Genomic DNA, 17,376 nt, shown 5'->3' on the forward strand with positions numbered 1-17,376 from the left:
GATGCATGTTTAGGATTTCAAATGTTGTGATAATTAATCAAGTTCACTTAAATTAACCGACATAGAAACCCTAGGTCCCTAAATATTGAGTAAAATTGCCATTCCAAAACAACACTAATCAACCTATTGAGATAAAGCGAGGCATCACTACCACTCCCTACACTTATAAGGCATACCGGGTATGCAAGTTTGTTTTGGTTGTACTCAACGACATGAGTGATGGAGTCCTAACATGTCGTGGCAAAGTGGATAAATTGTTGAGAGAGCATTAGATGCGACGATTTATTCAACCAAGAGTGGCTTGGAGCCATTAGCAAAGTGTTGCTTACCTTGGGAGATTGAGTGTTAAGACAAGCCAAAGAATGCTTAATCACTCTTTGTTTCTTTGGATCTTGAAATCAACTTATTCTCGCCAAATGGGGACAAATTTAATGCGTGAATAAGACGTTTAATAAGATTGAAAATTTGCATGAATACCTTTTAATTTTCAAACTTATTAGGTTATTTACTTGAAAAAAGGTTATACTTTGCACTTATATTTGTAAGATTCCAAATTAAATTGTATTGTTTTCATAATTGGTAAAGGAAATCTTTGAGAATGGTTCTCAAAGAAAAGTAAAGCATTCTAAAATAAAATCTTCATAAATGACTTTTAAGGCCAGTTGGACATCATGTATTCAAAATACTAGGTAGTTTTGATAAAACATGAAGTATAGAGTTGAAAACTCAACTTTTCAATATTGACAACCAACATATCTTTTTGCTTAATACATAGATGAGTAGGACTCATTGATGTAGTAATTCGAGCGTGAATTAAAGGAAAAGATGGAACTTTGTTTTATGGTGCATTAGATGCTTAATTATGCCTAACAAAGTATAAAAGTCAAAGACTCTTAAAGAAATGGTTCTTAAAGATTATGAGATTGATAAGAAATATAGAAAACGAGGAGCAAAGAAAAGGAATGAGATTCCATTTTACTAAAGAATTCATGATATTAAAGTTAACTTAGCAACTCATTATCTTCACAAAGTATCGGATACTGCTTGAGTGTTCCACTTTGAAAGTGACCTCAAACTATTGAAGATAAGCTAAGTTATCGACTTACAAGCTTAGAATGAAGCAAGTGGTGCTACATCAGTATTAAGGTCGTGTGCTTTGTTTAAAGACCTTTAAGCTAAGGCTGGAAAAAAAAATTGGTTATTGGATTCCATAATTAGCAATTGATCTGTTTACACATGGAAAGACTCACATTCAAAGCAATGAGCAATAGTTGTAAATTTATTTAAATGGCATGGTTATCTAAACCATGAGTCAAGAATGCTTGATTATAGACAAATATTTTCTTAACATGATAAACTGGCAAAAGCTCTAAGTCATGGGCATGATTTACGTTCCGAACATCTTTAGCAATGTCACATCGACAAGAACTTACTCAAGGTTCTATTATATTGGCACTTGATAGTTAATCGATTTGAAATCGTTCTAAGACAAGCAAGTCTTTCTTGTTAAAATAGACAAAGTAAAGAGTTATTGTTTAGGGTATTTTTACCCTGCCACGTGGCCTAATCAGAGGGTGACACGTGTCAGCCTCAGAATGGTCCAAAATTGACCAATCCCTGCTTGACACGTGTCATTCCAGAAATAAAGGGGAAAAGGCGGCCTTCAGGCCCAAATCCCGTGAACGCCGAAAAACGGCGCAGCCCACCAATGATTAGGGTTCTGTGACCTAATCAGGGGCACTTCCCAAAGACCCTATAAATAGGGAGATGTCCCTCATTTTGAGGACACGTTTTTCATTTATTACACATTTACTCTTTGATAGAGACATCCTGAGCTTGGAATCCGAGCAGATCCCTACCTAAATTTCCGCACCTTTTTCTCCCTTCAAGTTTCTAACTTGTTTGCGTCGGAGGCGGAGCACAACCCATCTGGTGTCTCCGTTTGATTTGCAGGTACAGCTCACCCCGGATCAGTCTTCGTGTTGTAACTCTCCTGAGGGACAAAAACACCCAAAACATTTGGCACCGTCTGTGGGGAGAGTACCTCGAAGATGGTTCAAGAGTCTGTACCACCCCCTAACCGTCTGGGCGAAGACCCAGAAGTCTTTACAGACCATGAGGAGGATGAGGATCCTCAGGTCGAAACCTCCACAGCCGAAGACGACTCTCTCAGAGTCAAACGCATCCGTCCCAGAGAGACTCTAGAGCGGGGCGCCTCCCAGGCGGGTCCGAGCAGACCCACTGGGCAACCGGAAGGGGCAACCCAAACAGCAGCTGGATCAGCCCCTGTCACCCGAGACGAGCTCATGAGGTTCATGACCAGTTTCAAGGGGGAAATTAAAGAGCTGATCACCAAAAGCCGGGCTGGCCCAAGTAAGGGCCAGTCGGCGAAGAAGACTCCTCCAGAGAAGGGGAAGTCAGTCAGAAACCGGCAGCCCACTCCTTATCCAAAGAAGAAGGCAGCCGGGACCATTGATTGGTCAGAAATTCTCCTTCCTGGGAGAAACACCAATAACACTCGCCGGACCCAACAGCCGGTAAGAAGTAAAAAATCAACGTTTGATGCCTGGGAAATCGTAAACCGGAGGAGAAACCAATCGTTGTCTGAGTCGGCTTCAACGTCAAACTTTCCACACAGCTTCAACAATACCTCTGCCGGGAATGCATCTTCCTTGCATGAGAGTCAGACAGGCGGTAATTTCGTCCATTCTAGTCCTCATATGGTTGGAGCTATCCCGTATGTGCCTACTTAGGCTTACGGACAGTATTCCCCTCACTTCATGCAGCCGACCTTCTTTGAGGGTCAGGCGGCATACCCAAATGTCCAGCCACTGGACTGGCAGCTTCGTCTGCTGCGCCTGGGTGAACAACCTTGTTTTGGGTGTTTTTGTCCCTTGGGAGAGTTACAACACGAAGACTGATCCGCAGTGAGTTGTACCTGCAAAACAAACGGAGACACCGGTTGGGTGGTGCTCCGCCTCCGACGCACAAGTCAGTAACTTGAAACGGAATAGAGAGAACGAAAATTTAGGTGGGTATCTGCTCGGATTCCAAGCTCAGGTCTTTCTCTGATGTAAGAGAATAAGGGTGTAATTAATGATTCAATCTCTCCCCCAAAGTGGGGAAATATCTCCCTATTTATAGGGTCGTTAGAAAATGCGCCCCTATCTAGGTCACTTGACCTAGATTTTAGTGGGCTGCGCCGTTTTACGGCTTGCTTAGGAATCTGGGCCTTTGAAGGCCGCCATTTTGGAAACAAATTTGAGGGCGCCAAATGTCAAGAGGATGTTGAGCCACATGGGCCATCCTAAGCTCGACACGTGGCGACCTCCCATTGGTCCACGTGTCTAGGGTAAAAATACCCTAAACATTTGCGCCTCACAGGTCGCACGTGCATGTCACGTGGGGCCTGTGACACGTGTCCACCTCTCATAGGTGAGCAGTAACGGGTAAAATTTTGAATTTCAAATCAAAATTTTCCCCCCACTTTTACTTTCTATAAATAGAAAGTTACCTCCCCTCCTTTTCACACTTTACATTTACATTGACGTTTTAGAGAGAGAAAAAGAGAGATTCTAGAGATATTTTTCTCTGCTCCCGCCTGCATAATAAGTGAGTTTCAAGCTTCCGAGTGCTAGAAGTTCATTACCCGGCTCAACGGCTGTAGCGGTTTTCAGATTTTCCAGAGTTAAAGCAAGGTAACCGCCTGTACCATTTTAGGTTTTCTCCCTTTCAATTTGCATATTGTTTTTCGCCTATATACCCGTCTTTCTTAATAGAACATAAATGAGTTCCCAATCCACCCACTCGGCACTACCTAGGACACTCAGCCGATCCCCAAGAACGGCTGAGTCTAGAACAGGGGGTGCCTCTTCTGGACTGTCGGAACCAATATGCTCATCTCCAAATTCCTCCCTCTCTGTGTCTTTGCAGGACACAGTGGCTAGAACGAAACAAACGGCCAGGCGGTCTGAGAGCCGGCGCACCATGAGAGTGCCTGCCGATGAGGTTTTCCCGGATGGGGATCCGAGGTATTTGGAGGAGAGCGGATCTGACGAGGAAGCTCCCTCTACCTCCGGGAGCTCGGGAGTAAAAGAGGTGGACGGTGAAGGAGCCGCCTCCTCAAATGAAGCCGGCGACGCTGAAGCCGGCCAGGGACCAAGAGAGGAATCCTCCGGCTCTGACCAAGTAGATTTTGCGGTTGACTATCAGCAGCCGCCCAAAGTTGCTGACCATCCCAACCCCAAAAGAACCCGGATGCTGCCGAGTAACATTGCCCTTCTTAGTAGCGGGTTCATGGCTTTTAAAGAGAAACATACATTTGGAAAGGGTTGGGAAGTTATTGTCCCTCCGGCTGATGTTGTGATGGCCTGGGGGGATGACATTGACCATGCAGATGACTACTTCATCTGCTATGAGGCGGTAATAGAAGCCGGCCTCCGGTTCCCCCTCCACCCCGGGATTAGGAAAATCGTTAAGAGGTATGATCTAGGGGTTTGGCAGCTCACCCCTAATTCGTGGGTGAACATATTAAGTTACATTGCCGCCTACGAGTTCCAAAACTTGAACCCCAGCTTATCTGCCTTCGCTCAAATGCACTACTTGAGCAAGGCTCTAGGCGGACATGGGGCATGGTATACGCTGACTACCCTGCCCCAATATCTAATGACTTTGGACAAAGTGTCCAAGTGTTCCAGGTGGAAGGACAAGTTCTATTTGATTTCCTCTCCAACCCTAAGACACAACCGGACACTACGCCGGTACAACACTGAGCCGGCTCTTCTTGGACGTAAATGCCCTCTCCCGGAACTATCTACTAAATCCCGGGAGCAAATCATGGAGCCGGGATTTTTTGAGACAACAACTGAGCCCATGGGGGATGGGACTCACATCATAGTTCCCAAGAACTGGATCCCCCATCCGAACTTCTTCAAAGATGAGTGCTTCTTGTCCGCCTGCGGACTGAGTACGATGTTTTCTAGGGGTAGAATACTTCTCATCCGGAATGATTGTCATTTTATTTTTATTGCAAACTTGCCTTAATTCTTTCTAACTTGACATTCTTGTTTTTGCAGAAGAAGCCCTGAGGATGGTTGACCAGGATAAGACTCCTGCTAAATCTGCGGCGCTACTGCGCAAGGAGGCGGCCCTTGTCAAAAAGGCAGTCGTCGAGGCTGCGAAGAAAGGCGGGGTAAGACAGCCTGACTTTATGTTTGCATTTATTTTATTTTATTTCTTTTACATAACGGTTGGGTATACTTATATTTTGGTTCTTTCTCAGGAGTCCGCCAAGAGAAGGCTCCGGCTGCCAAAGCCGCAAGGAAGGATCCCCCCCAGAAGCAAAGTTCTGCCCAATCTGGTCGTCCAACGACTTGGGGAAAATCCCCTGCTGTTCAGAAGAAACTGAGTGAAAGCTCAGAATAGCAGAAAGCGCCGGAGGCCTCTACGACTTCGAAGGGTGGCGAGCCACCTAAGGTTGCAGGCGGTGCGGCAACCGCTGGGGGGAAGGACAAGCCGGAGATCCATCCGGAAGTTCACGGTAAGGAACAAACTGAAATACCTTGGCCACTTAATTTTATGAGAATTAAGACTAAGGTTGATTCTTCAAAAGGGTCAGCAAGCAGCCGGCAACGGATTTATGCCAGCTACGCTGCTTCTATCTCACAAAGAACTACTTTTGTTGCAGATATGCTTCCTAACCCGCCGGATCTCGCCGGCTTCGCGAAGCGGATGGTGAGGACCCTCACCCGGTTTGAGAAGGGCTCCATACCTGATCTGCAGGTCGTTGATTTTGACCGGATAATGGGCTCTCTGGCTGAGGTACATGATTCCTCTACCTTGATGTCTTTATTCTGTATTCTGACTAACTCATAAACCAGCTGTTATTGATTTTGGCCATGGTAAGAGTGGACAGTCTCCGAGGCCCCTTCAGGCGGAAACAGGAAGAGGTAAATGACGCCAAACGGAGGGCCCTAGAAAATCTCAACTTTGCTGAACATTCTAATTATATGTGTAATTTAAAGATTAAAGCAGCAGAGTTGAAACAGGAGGAGCTGATCCGGAGTTTAACGGCTGCAAACGATGAAGCTAACAGCCGGGCTAATGACCTTGACAAGCAGCTGAAGGATGCCAAGTCTGATCTCAAGGCATTAGAGGATGCTGACAAAGAGAATGCCCAACTCCAGACTGACAATGACCCTGCGCAACAAGCAGGCGGATGAGCTGGCCAAGGAGCAAACCCGGATTACCGAGGAGAATGAGCGGGACAACTTGGCCCGGATGAAGAACACCTGGGGCCTCCTCTACCCAGAAATAGACTTTGAGGTCTATAAGCTGAGGTATGATTATGCCACTGAGGTGTATGATGCCCAGCAACTGGGTGATGCTCCTCCGCCTCGCTTCCAAGACTGGGCTGCTGAGCAGGGATATGAAGTCTCGGATGATGAGTAGCCGGCGGATGATCATTAAGAGGGCCAAGCCAGCCAAACTCAGCCAGAGAAGACTCCGCCTCAGCCTTAGGCGATCCTCCCACCTTTCTACGGCAATATGCCAATCAATGTTATTTACCGGCTTGCATGCCGTGTTTTGTTTTATCTTATTACCAACTATGGGGTTGGATTAACATTTCCACTTTCTTTCTTCACCGGATGTGTCCGGTTAACAATTATTCTGGCCTTTGGGCCATTTCAAATATAAATGAAGTATTCCGACTTAGTCGGATTTTATATACGTCTTAAGTTTTTTCGATTTGAATTTTTACTCCTCTGTTTGCAATTCTATAGTATTTTTCCTGACTTAAAAAAGCATGCGGCAATTTGCAATCCGGGTGCTCTTGCCCCTAGGCGGCTGTGTGGTTGGTTTTATGTCAGGAAGATTGATTGGCTTGAAAACACTTGATACTTGGAGAAGTATGGAGTTTTTTTAGGCCAATCAATCACAATGGTGATTGCCCCAAACAAGTGCACAACCGGCCATAAGAGCGGGTGCTTTGAGCTTCTTACCCACACGCTTATATTCCGTCTAGGGTTAACGCGTAGCCATTACACAATCCTTTGCCCCAATAGGAGAAGTGAGTGCAACTTTGGAATAAATAACCCAAGAATCTCTATCAATAACCGACTGATGCCTATGGGCATCCGATATCTGGAAACTTATTCGTTCTTCCTAGGTTATTTTGGTTATACGGCTATGAGTTGACCAATTTGGTCGTTCAATTTTTGTCGTCTGCATGGGTAGAACCGACAAATAGTCCGTTCTATGCGACGATTGCACCCGAAGGGGTGTCGCCGGACACCTTTGTCCATCGATTTTATAAAATGAGCAACCATCCGGCCATTTTGGCCTCTGGCCTTGTTTGAGACTGGTTGTATAGCCACTAAACGTTTTTGCTCTTAGTTTTTTAGTCAGAGTATTGAATTTACACTAAGTATTGAACTTAGTTTTTAAAGAAAATGTGTCTGTATGGGTATTACCCAAACGGACTGGCAAATATTTGATCATACTAAGTATCAAACTTAGTTAGATAAATAGAGAATCCGTCTGAGTATTACCCAGGCGGATAGTCAGGCAGTTGAATAAACAAAGTATTAAACTTAAAAAAACAAGAGATCCGAGTATTACCCTGGCAGATAAACAAATGTAACCTTCACTAAGTGTCTAACTTAGTTAGGTAGATGGGGAATCCACCTGGACATTACCCGGAAGGATAATCAAACGATAACTCAATTTTTCAAACAAAGTCTGAATCTTCATTAATTGACTCACTTTTTACAAAAAGTTTACATTCTCAGAAGTAGTACTTTTTCAGATTGTCTACATTCCAAGTTCTAGGCAGGCGCCTGCCTTCTCGAGTTTCCAGGCGGTTGGTGCCATCCCTTACTTCTTCATAGATCCGGTAGGGGCCTTCTCAATTTGGAGTTAGCTTTCCCAGCTCATTGGCCCTACCGGTTGCCTCCATTTTCCGTAACACTAAGTCGTCAACTTTCAAAGGACGCTTGTGCACTCTCTTGTTATAGGCTCTGGTCATCCTCAGACGGTATATCTCATGGCGCAGGACAGCATTGCCCCTACGCTCCGGGAGGGAGTCCAATGCCAGCCGCATGGCCTCCCAATTTGCCTCTTCATCATAGAGCAAAACTCTGAGAGTCGGCTCATAATGCTCAATAGGCAAAATGGCTTCAGCACCGTATACCATGAGAAATGGGGTTTCGCCGGTTGCCCCCTTCGCTATTGTCCGGATGGCCCACATGACATAGATTAATTCTTCTGCCCATAAGCCATCGGCTCTTTCTACTTTCTTTTTGATGTCGTTGGAGATGATTTTGTTGAAGGCTTCAACTTGGTCGTTTGCTTGGGGCCGGCCAACAGATGCAAAATAGCTTGAGATCCCCTGATCTCCCAACCAAGTTTTTAGCTGAGGCGTCTCAAACTGAGGACCATTATAAAACACCATAGACATCGGTACCCCGTACTGGGTGATAATGTTCTTCCAAATGAAGGAAATTACGTCTGAGGTCTTGATGTTTTTGACCGCCTCAGCCTCCACCCACTTGGTGAAGTAATCCACAGCCACCAAGATGTAGCGCTTTCCGCCTAGAGTAGGCGTGTAAGGACCTAGAATGTCCATTCCCTATTTTGCAAACGGGATTGGGCTGTGGATGGTCGTTAGATCAGTAGCCGGTCGGTGAATAAGTTTGCCAAAATTTTGGCACTTGTCACATTTCTTCACCAACTCTTTGGCGTCTGCCTCAAGAGTGGGCCAAAATTAATGTCGTCTGGCTCTGACGGCTAGGGACCTGCCGCCTATATGAGAGGCGTAGAATCCCGAGTGTAAGTCTTCAAGAACTTCCTTCCCCTTTTCAAGGGTGACACACTTCAACAGGGGCTTAAGAAATCCTGCTTTAAAGAGTTCTCCATTTTTCAACTCGAAGCTTGCGGCTCGCTTTTTCAGGACGACTGCTTCCTGTGGTGAATCAGGGAGCGTGCCGTCAAAAAGGTAAGCACGGTTGGCATCCATCCAAGTGGAGCCTCGGTCTAAGGTTCCAATGGGCTCTTCATGTATGCTTCGTTTTTCAAGAACTTCCCAAAAAACTGACCGAGGAGTATCACAGCAGGCGGATGAAGCTAATTTGGACAAGGCATCCGCCTGGTTGTTATCTGACCTGGGCACTTAATTCAGACGGAATTCCTCAAGTGCCCCAGTCTCTTTCTTGACTGCCTGAAGATATTTGATCATAGCCGGATGAGTTGCCTCATATGTTCTCTCATACTGGCTAACGACCAACTGTGAATTAGAATAGGCGTCAATCTTCATTGCCCCTGCCACCTTACACATGCGGATTCCAGCTAGCAGGGCTTCATATTTTGCCTCATTATTTGAGGCTTGAAACTTAAACCGCAGTGCATATTCAAATTTGTCCCCCTCTGGGGACTCATATATAATTCATACACCACAGCCGTTCTTTGTTGAGCTTTCGTCTACATACTCTTTCCAAACCTGGTCAAGATTTTCCGGTTGCACCGGTTGGGTCATTGATCAGTGGCCATTTGGCCCACTTTTCTACTTCGTTTCTTCCCCGATTGAGCCCTTTGTTTGCCCTTTTTCCTCTATTTTAGCTTAGTTTTGTTATTATTGAGCATATTTGTTACTTGGAGTGGTTTTGAGTCATTTTTGGCTCATTTCCTAAGGTTTTATTCCCTCTCCTTTAACCCATTTCAATTTGCTCCTATTAGAACCTTTCCTATGATTTGTGTTTTCCATCTTACAGGTCCTCCCGTGGCTAAGAAAGCAAGGATTGGATGCAAGGATTAGGCATGCTTTGGAGTCAAAGGGATTGGAGCATTAGAGCCCAAAATATGAAGGAAAGAAGAGTTCAGAGCGGGCGCTCTAGATATGGAGCGGGCGCTCTGTATTCCTTGCTGCAGAAAAACCAAGTACCCAACCCTCAGAGCGGGCGCTCTAATGTTGAAGCGGGCGCTCTAGCTCCCAGAATAATCAGAGCATTTTCTGCGAGACTTCAGAGCGGGCGCTCTGGCCTTAGAGCGGGCGCTTCGTGTTCCCCTGACCGATTTGAACTCTGCTACACGCGTAGGCCGACGGCTCTAATTATTTTACTCTGCACGTGATGCCTAAAATTTTGGGCCTTGATTTGGGTTAGGTTTTAGAGGAGGGTATAAATACCTCTCTTCCTTGTAATTGGGAAGAGAGAGGTATGTAGAGAGAGAAATATTAGAAAATCAGATTTCAGCTTATTGTTTTTTTTCTTTCTTTTGCACTTTAGATTAGTTAGGGTTTAGTTCCTCATTAGATCTAAAACACTACTCTTTGTTACTCTCTTTCATTTTCAATCCAAGATTAAATCTTTTGGTATTATTTCTATCCCTACTCTTTATTTATTGCTTTATTTATCTATTTTAATTAGTTTTAGCTTATCTTTAGTTGTTATTTCAAGTCAATAGAATAGTTTAATATCTTAGTTGCCTCCTTGTTTAAACTTGCAATTTCTGGTTTTGATCCTTTATTTTCTTGCTATTAGTATAATATTATCCTTATTTGCTTAGAGTTCATGCTATTTAGAATAGATTACAAGTAGACTTAACATATTCTCTTCAAAGTTAACTTCTTTAGTAAAGTTTAATCATCCTATTTTCTGGTTTTAGCCATGTTTCTCTCATTAAACTTAGTTTTTGCTTTTGTTAATGTTCTTGTGTGCTTTGGTATGACCCTTCCTTCTCTAGGCTAGGTTTCTAGCTAGGGGAGGGGGAAATGATGAACTAATGATGAAATGAATGATATGTGGTGCAAGATTGGGTAGATTGAGAAGTTTTGCAATTGATTCCAACCTAGGTTTTAGTTGTTAGGAATTAGAGATTGATCACCTCTAAGACCCTATTTTGTGTTGCATGCTAGTTGCGCGAGAGTGAGCTTGTATGTGATGATGACTAGGTTAGGGATGACCTCGACCACCGAGGCGGGGTTGGGTAGGCGGTGTTTAGGTGAGCCCGAGAGGGAATCCTAGATGTTGGACCATAGGCCCCAATTGTTTGGTTGACCGATTGAACCATTCTTGTTGCCTCTAATTGTTGAAATCATTGTTAGTTAGGAATTCTCCCCTATCCCCTAGTGTTTGCTATTCCTTGATTTTCGAAGTTTTATACCTCTGCTTGTTGCTTGTTAATTTAGTTCTTAGTTTATTTGTTTCCCTAGTAGCTATAGATAAATCCATCAAAAATTTATTCCTCCCTTTTCAATTGACTTATAAGTGATCTAAGCAAGAGACGTTTGACCTTCCCTGAGGATTCGACCCCTCTTCCACTATGCTACCTTTGGTTAGTTTAGGACGTGGGTTTTCTTTTTATTCTTGACTCGACCTTTAGGAACTAACGACACCTAGGGGGCCGATCAAGTTTTGGCGCCGTTGCCGGGGACTGGCAACATTGTTTATTGCTTAGTTATCTTGTTTTTCAATTGTTTTCTACTTCTATCCTTCTATTTTTCTTTTATTTCTCCATTGTTGTCATTCGCTAATTGTCTGCTTAGCTGTGTTGAATGCTTAGAAGATCACAGGGACCACCTACTCACGACCTCGATCTCGACATTGACCGCACTCTAAGGCGAGTGAGGAGACTATTTGTTGAACAAACGGGTGAGGAGGAGGAGTTCTTTGATTCTTCTAGTGATATTTCTTCAGACATGGGGGATGCCAATGGCGCTCTTTTTGGTGACTTTGGTAATCTGGGTAGTCATGAATTGCAATGTGGGATTCTACTTCCTACAATGGAAACAAATTTCACTATCCACCCGCACTACACTCAAATGGTGCGTGGAGATCAATTTTCTGGAGCAGCTCATGAAGATCCGATAGAGCATTTGGACAAATTTCTCGAGACATGTGCTTTAATCCAAACCAACCAAGTCACTCAAGAATACATCCGGATGCACCTTTTTCGGTATTCGCTCACAGGCAAGGCTTATAGGTGGCTCAAAAACCTAAAGCCCGGCTCGTTGGCCACATGGAGAGACACGGCCAAAGCTTTCTTGAACAAGTTCATTCCCGAAGACAAATCAACCGAATTGAGGCAGAAAATTTCATCATTTAGGCAAGAAAGGTATGAATCTTTGGGGGAAGCTTGGGACCGGTTTAAAGAGTATGTGAGAGCTTGCCCACACCATGAGTTTGACAAGCAACTTCTCATCAAGTTCTTCTATGATGGTCTTGACGACATACCCAAGCAAAATTTGAATTCCGGATGTGGTGGACATATTAGCAAGGTGCCTCAAGCTCAATTGGAGGACACCATAGAGGAAGTTGTGAGGTACTATTCTACGAGTGGTGGAAGAAGAAGAGGTGAAGAGAGAGCTTCGGGCAAATTCGAGCTTGATCAAGGTTCACTCAAGGCTCTTATGGAACAAGTCATTGACAAGAAGCTGGGAAATAGCCAAGGGTCTTCATCTTCCTCCACCAATCAAGTACACTCTTTCTCTTGTGAGAATTGTGGGGGTACCAACCATGATATATCATATTGTGGTGGTCGAGACCCCGAACATGTAGCGGCAATGGGGTACATGAACAATCAACGTGATAATTGGAGAGCCCCCAATGCCAATTATGGTAATAGATTTCAAGATGCAAGTGGCCCAAGCCACAACACGGGTCAAATGGCTCCCTTTCCAAATCCAAATGCTAGCAATCACCCTATAGCACCATTCAAGCAAGGAGCACCCAACCAATTTCAAAATTTCCAACCCAACCCTTCCATGCAAAATGATCCTAATCAACAAATGCTCATGGAAACTCTCAATAGAATCCAATCAAGCCTATCCGCCATGGATCAAAGAATAACCAATAGTGAGCGAAAAGCGGATCAAAGGCATCAAGAGGTCACCGCACATCAAAAGATGATGGATAATCAAGTGGCTCAACTCGCCGAGAGGGTGACCAATCTAGCCAATGAGAAGCTCCCGGGCCAACCTACTACCAACCCGGCTACCACCCATCATATCAAAGCTATCTCTCTTAGGTCCGGAAAGTCTTATGAGGGGCCTAGGAGTGATCAATCGGAGCACAACAAGGAGGGTGAAGAGCAAGTGGTTGAAGAGGTCAATGGAGATAGCCAAGGTCAAATAATTGACAATAGTGTTGAAGGAAGCATTGAGAAGAAGAAGGGTGAAGGTAGTGAAAAGAGCAAGGAAGTTGGGAAAGACAAGCAACCATCAACATCTTATCAACCATCAAGGTTTGAACCACCACCGCCTTATCCCGAGAGGATTGTTGAGAGGAGATTGAATGACAAGTACAACAAGTTTATGGCTATGCTCAAGTCACTTCACATCAACATTCCATTCCTTGAAGCCAAGACTCAAATGCCACCCTATGCAAAATTCCTCAAGGAACTCCTCTCCAACAAAAAGAAGCTAAGTGATGAGTGTATCACTCTTCCTCATCAAGTTAGTGCCCTAGTGCAAAGAACCTTGCCTACCAAGCAATGTGATCCGGGAAGCTTCACTCTTCCGGTCAAGATTGGTGATATGGAGACCACGGGTGCACTAGCCGATCTTGGGGCAAGTGTGAGCCTCATGCCACTATCCATTGCAAAGAAGCTCAAGTTCGAGATGATACCTTCAAGAAAGGTGATTCAATTAGCCGACCGGTCCACAAAATTCCCATGCGGTGAGTTAGAAGACGTTCCTATCAAGATTGGGAATTTATTTGTGCCTTGCGATTTTGTGGTGATGGATATGGAGGAGGACCCTCATACTCCTCTTATCCTTGGAAGAGAGGCACTCAAGACCATGGGAGCGGTCGTCAATTGCAAAGATAATACCATTACATGTGAGGTGGCCAATGAGAAGTACAAGTTTGAATTCTCAAAGACTTTGAAGCAACCTATGGTAGAGAAGATTTGGCGGGTGGACTTGGTGGACTCCGAACTTGATGAATTGGTGAAGTCTCATGAGGTAATTAAAGACAAGGGTGATGAAGACCTCCCATGTGAGGAGGTGGGTGAAGGAGAATCTTTGTGTGCCTTGGAGGTTGAAAGCCTTGAAGGTGAAACTCATCCCGAGACTCAAGGAGCCGTGGATGAGCTCCCATCGATCCAAAGTGAGTCTAAGGAGGAGAGTTCCACGCCTCCTCCCAAGGTAGAACTAAAACCCCTCCCTCCTTCTCTCAAATATGCTTATTTGGATGATGATTGCTTACATCCTATTATTGTCAATGCTAACCTCGATGACACCTCATTGCAAAAATTAATTGAGATTTTAAAAAAATATAGGAGTGTTATCGGGTATAGCATTGATGATATTAAGGGGATTAGCCCTAGCTTGCGTATGCATCGCATTCATCTTGAGGATGATCATGCCTCTTCCATTGAACCTCAAAGGCGGTTGAATCCGACTTTGAAGGAAGTGGTTAAGAAGGAAATCCTCAAACTACGTGAAGCGGGGATCATTTATGCTATCTCCGATAGCAAATGGGTGAGCCCGGTTCATGTGGTTCCCAAAAAGGGAGGCATGACCATCATACAAGATGACAAGGGGAATGATATCTCCACCCGCACTGTCACGGGGTGGAGAATGTGCATTGACTATAGGAGGCTTAATAAAGCCACTAGAAAAGATCATTTCCCCTTGCCATTTATCGATCAAATGTTGGAAAGGTTGGTGAAGCATTCACACTATTGTTTTCTTGATGGTTATTCGGGTTTCTTTCAAATCCCAATTCACCCGGATGACCAACATAAAACAACCTTCACTTGTCCATTTGGGACATTTGCCTACCGAAGGATGCCCTTCGGATTGTGCAATGCCCCATCGACTTTCCAACGATGTATGACAGCAATCTTTTCTGATATGATCGAAAATGCAATAGAAGTTTTCATGGATGATTTCAGTGTTTGTGGTTCGTCTTTTGACCTATGCTTGCACAATCTCGAAAAGGTTTTAAAGAGGTGTCAAGAGACGAACCTTATGTTGAATTGGGAAAAGTGCCATTTTATGGTCGAGGAGGGCATTGTCCTCGGGCATAAAGTGTCCATTAATGGTATTGAGGTAGACCCGGCAAAGGTCTCGGCGATAGAAAAGCTACCCCCACCATCATCGGTGACCGGGGTACGTGCCTTCTTGGGGCACGCCGGCTTCTATCACCGATTTATCAAAGATTTTGCACAAATAGCGAGACCTTTGACGAGTTTACTTCAAAAAGAGGTGGAGTTCAAATTCGATGATGCTTGCACTAAGGCATTTGAAACCTTGAAAAATGCTTTAGTGAATGCGCCTATAGTGCAAGCACCGAATTGGGAACTCCCGTTTGAACTAATGTGTGACGCGAGTGATAATGCAATTGGAGCAGTCCTTGGGCAAAGGAAAGAAAAGAAATTGAATGTGATCTCTTATGCAAGCCGGACTTTAGATACGGCACAAAAGAATTACACCACCACGGAGAAGGAAATGTTGGCGGTGGTCTTCGCTTTTGACAAGTTTAGACCCTATTTGGTGTGCAACAAGGCCATTGTCTACACCGATCACTCCGCGGTGAAGTATTTAATGAGCAAAAAGGATGCTAAGCCGCGTCTAATCCGATGGGTCCTTCTCTTACAAGAATTTGACATTGAAATACGGGATAAGAAAGGAAGTGAGAACCTAGTGGCTGACCACCTCTCAAGGTTGCCGTTAGACCACCCTTCTTACCTTGACAAAGAGGATCCCATCGATGATGAGCTTCGAGATGACTCTCTTATGGCGATCGTTACCAACACCATCCCTTGGTTCGCTGATTTTCCAAATTATTTAGCAAGCGGGGTGGTACCTCATGACTATGATGCTCGACAAAGGAAGAGGTTCTTCAAGGAAGTTAAGAGGTATTTTTGGGATGATCCAAGCTTGTACAAGAAGTGTAGTGACGGTTTGTTCCGGAAATGTGTGGCAAATCATGAGATGGAAGGTATTATGGAACATTGTCATTCACTACCTTGTGGAGGTCATGGAGGTGTCAACAAGACCGTGGCAAGGATCCTAGGTTGCAAGCTTTGGTGGCCAACTATGCGCAAAGATGTTCACAAGTTCATCCTTCGATGTGACCGATGCCAAAGGATGGGAGGAATCACAAAGAGAAATGAAATGCCGCAACAATCAATCTTAGAAGTTGAGCCATTTGATGTATGGGGAGTGGACTTCATGGGTCCGTTTGTCTCCTCATGTGGGAATTTGTATATCCTTGTGGCTGTGGATTATGTGACTAAATGGGTGGAAGCGATACCATCACCCACAAATGACCACAAGGTAGTGTTGAAGTTGCTCAAGAAGATCATCTTTCCTAGATTTGGGGTGCCACGGTGCCTAATTAGTGATGGCGGATCTCATTTCGCCAAGAAACAACTCGAGGCACTTTTGAAGAAATATGGGGTACATCATAAGGTTGGACTCCCTTACCATCCACAAACCCAAGGGCAAGTGGAGGTGTCCAACAGAGAAATTAAGAGTTTGCTCGAGAGGATGGTCAACAAGTCTAGAAAAGATTGGTCCCTAAGACTGGATGATGTACTATGGGCCTTACGGACCGCTTACAAGACACCGATTGGCACCACGCCATATCGACTTGTCTATGGTAAGGGATGCCACCTTCCGGTGGAATTGGAGTACAAGGCATGGTGGGCTGTAAAGGAACTCAACATGGACCTTCACTTGGCCGGAGAAAAGAGGTTACTCAAGCTCAACGAGTTGGAAGAGTTGAGGTATGATGCTTATGAGAGCTCTAGACTCTACAAAGAACAAACCAAGAGGTGGCACGACAAAAGGATTCGAGATCGTGACTTCGAGGTGGGTAACAAGGTTCTTCTCTTCAACTCACGTCTCCGACTCTTTCCCGGGAAGCTCAAGTCCAAATGGGTGGGGCCGTTTACAATCACCAAAGTAACCCCCTATGGCTCGTTCGAATTGGAAAATCATGAAGATGGGAGCCGGTTCATGGTGAATGGGCAACGGATCAAAAGATACTATGATGAAGGAGATATTGGAAAGATCGGTTGCCTAATGCTTGGGACGGTCCACACCGTTCCTCCCCCTTAGCTTTATTGCGCGTGACGTAACGTCAAGCTAGGGACGTTAAACTAGCATGCTTTGTAGTATATTGTGAATATTTGTCTTTGAACTATCTCTTTAGTTACTTTTTGTTTTAAGTACTTTGCAAAAATCCGGAGGATTTTTCCCCAAAGAGGGGATGGTTTATGTTGGTTATCGTTAGCCAAAATGCTATAAACCGAAGGGCACGACCTCTTGGCTCAACCAATCAATGGTTGAGTCGGGTACTTAGGTCGCATCCTATAGAAGTACTAACGATTTTGGTTTGAGTGATATTTGAGTGTTTGCAGGTTTGGGAA

Source organism: Chenopodium quinoa, unplaced genomic scaffold (assembly GCF_001683475.1).
Source record: "Chenopodium quinoa cultivar QQ74 unplaced genomic scaffold, ASM168347v1, whole genome shotgun sequence".
NCBI classification, from domain to species: domain Eukaryota; kingdom Viridiplantae; phylum Streptophyta; class Magnoliopsida; order Caryophyllales; family Amaranthaceae; genus Chenopodium; species Chenopodium quinoa.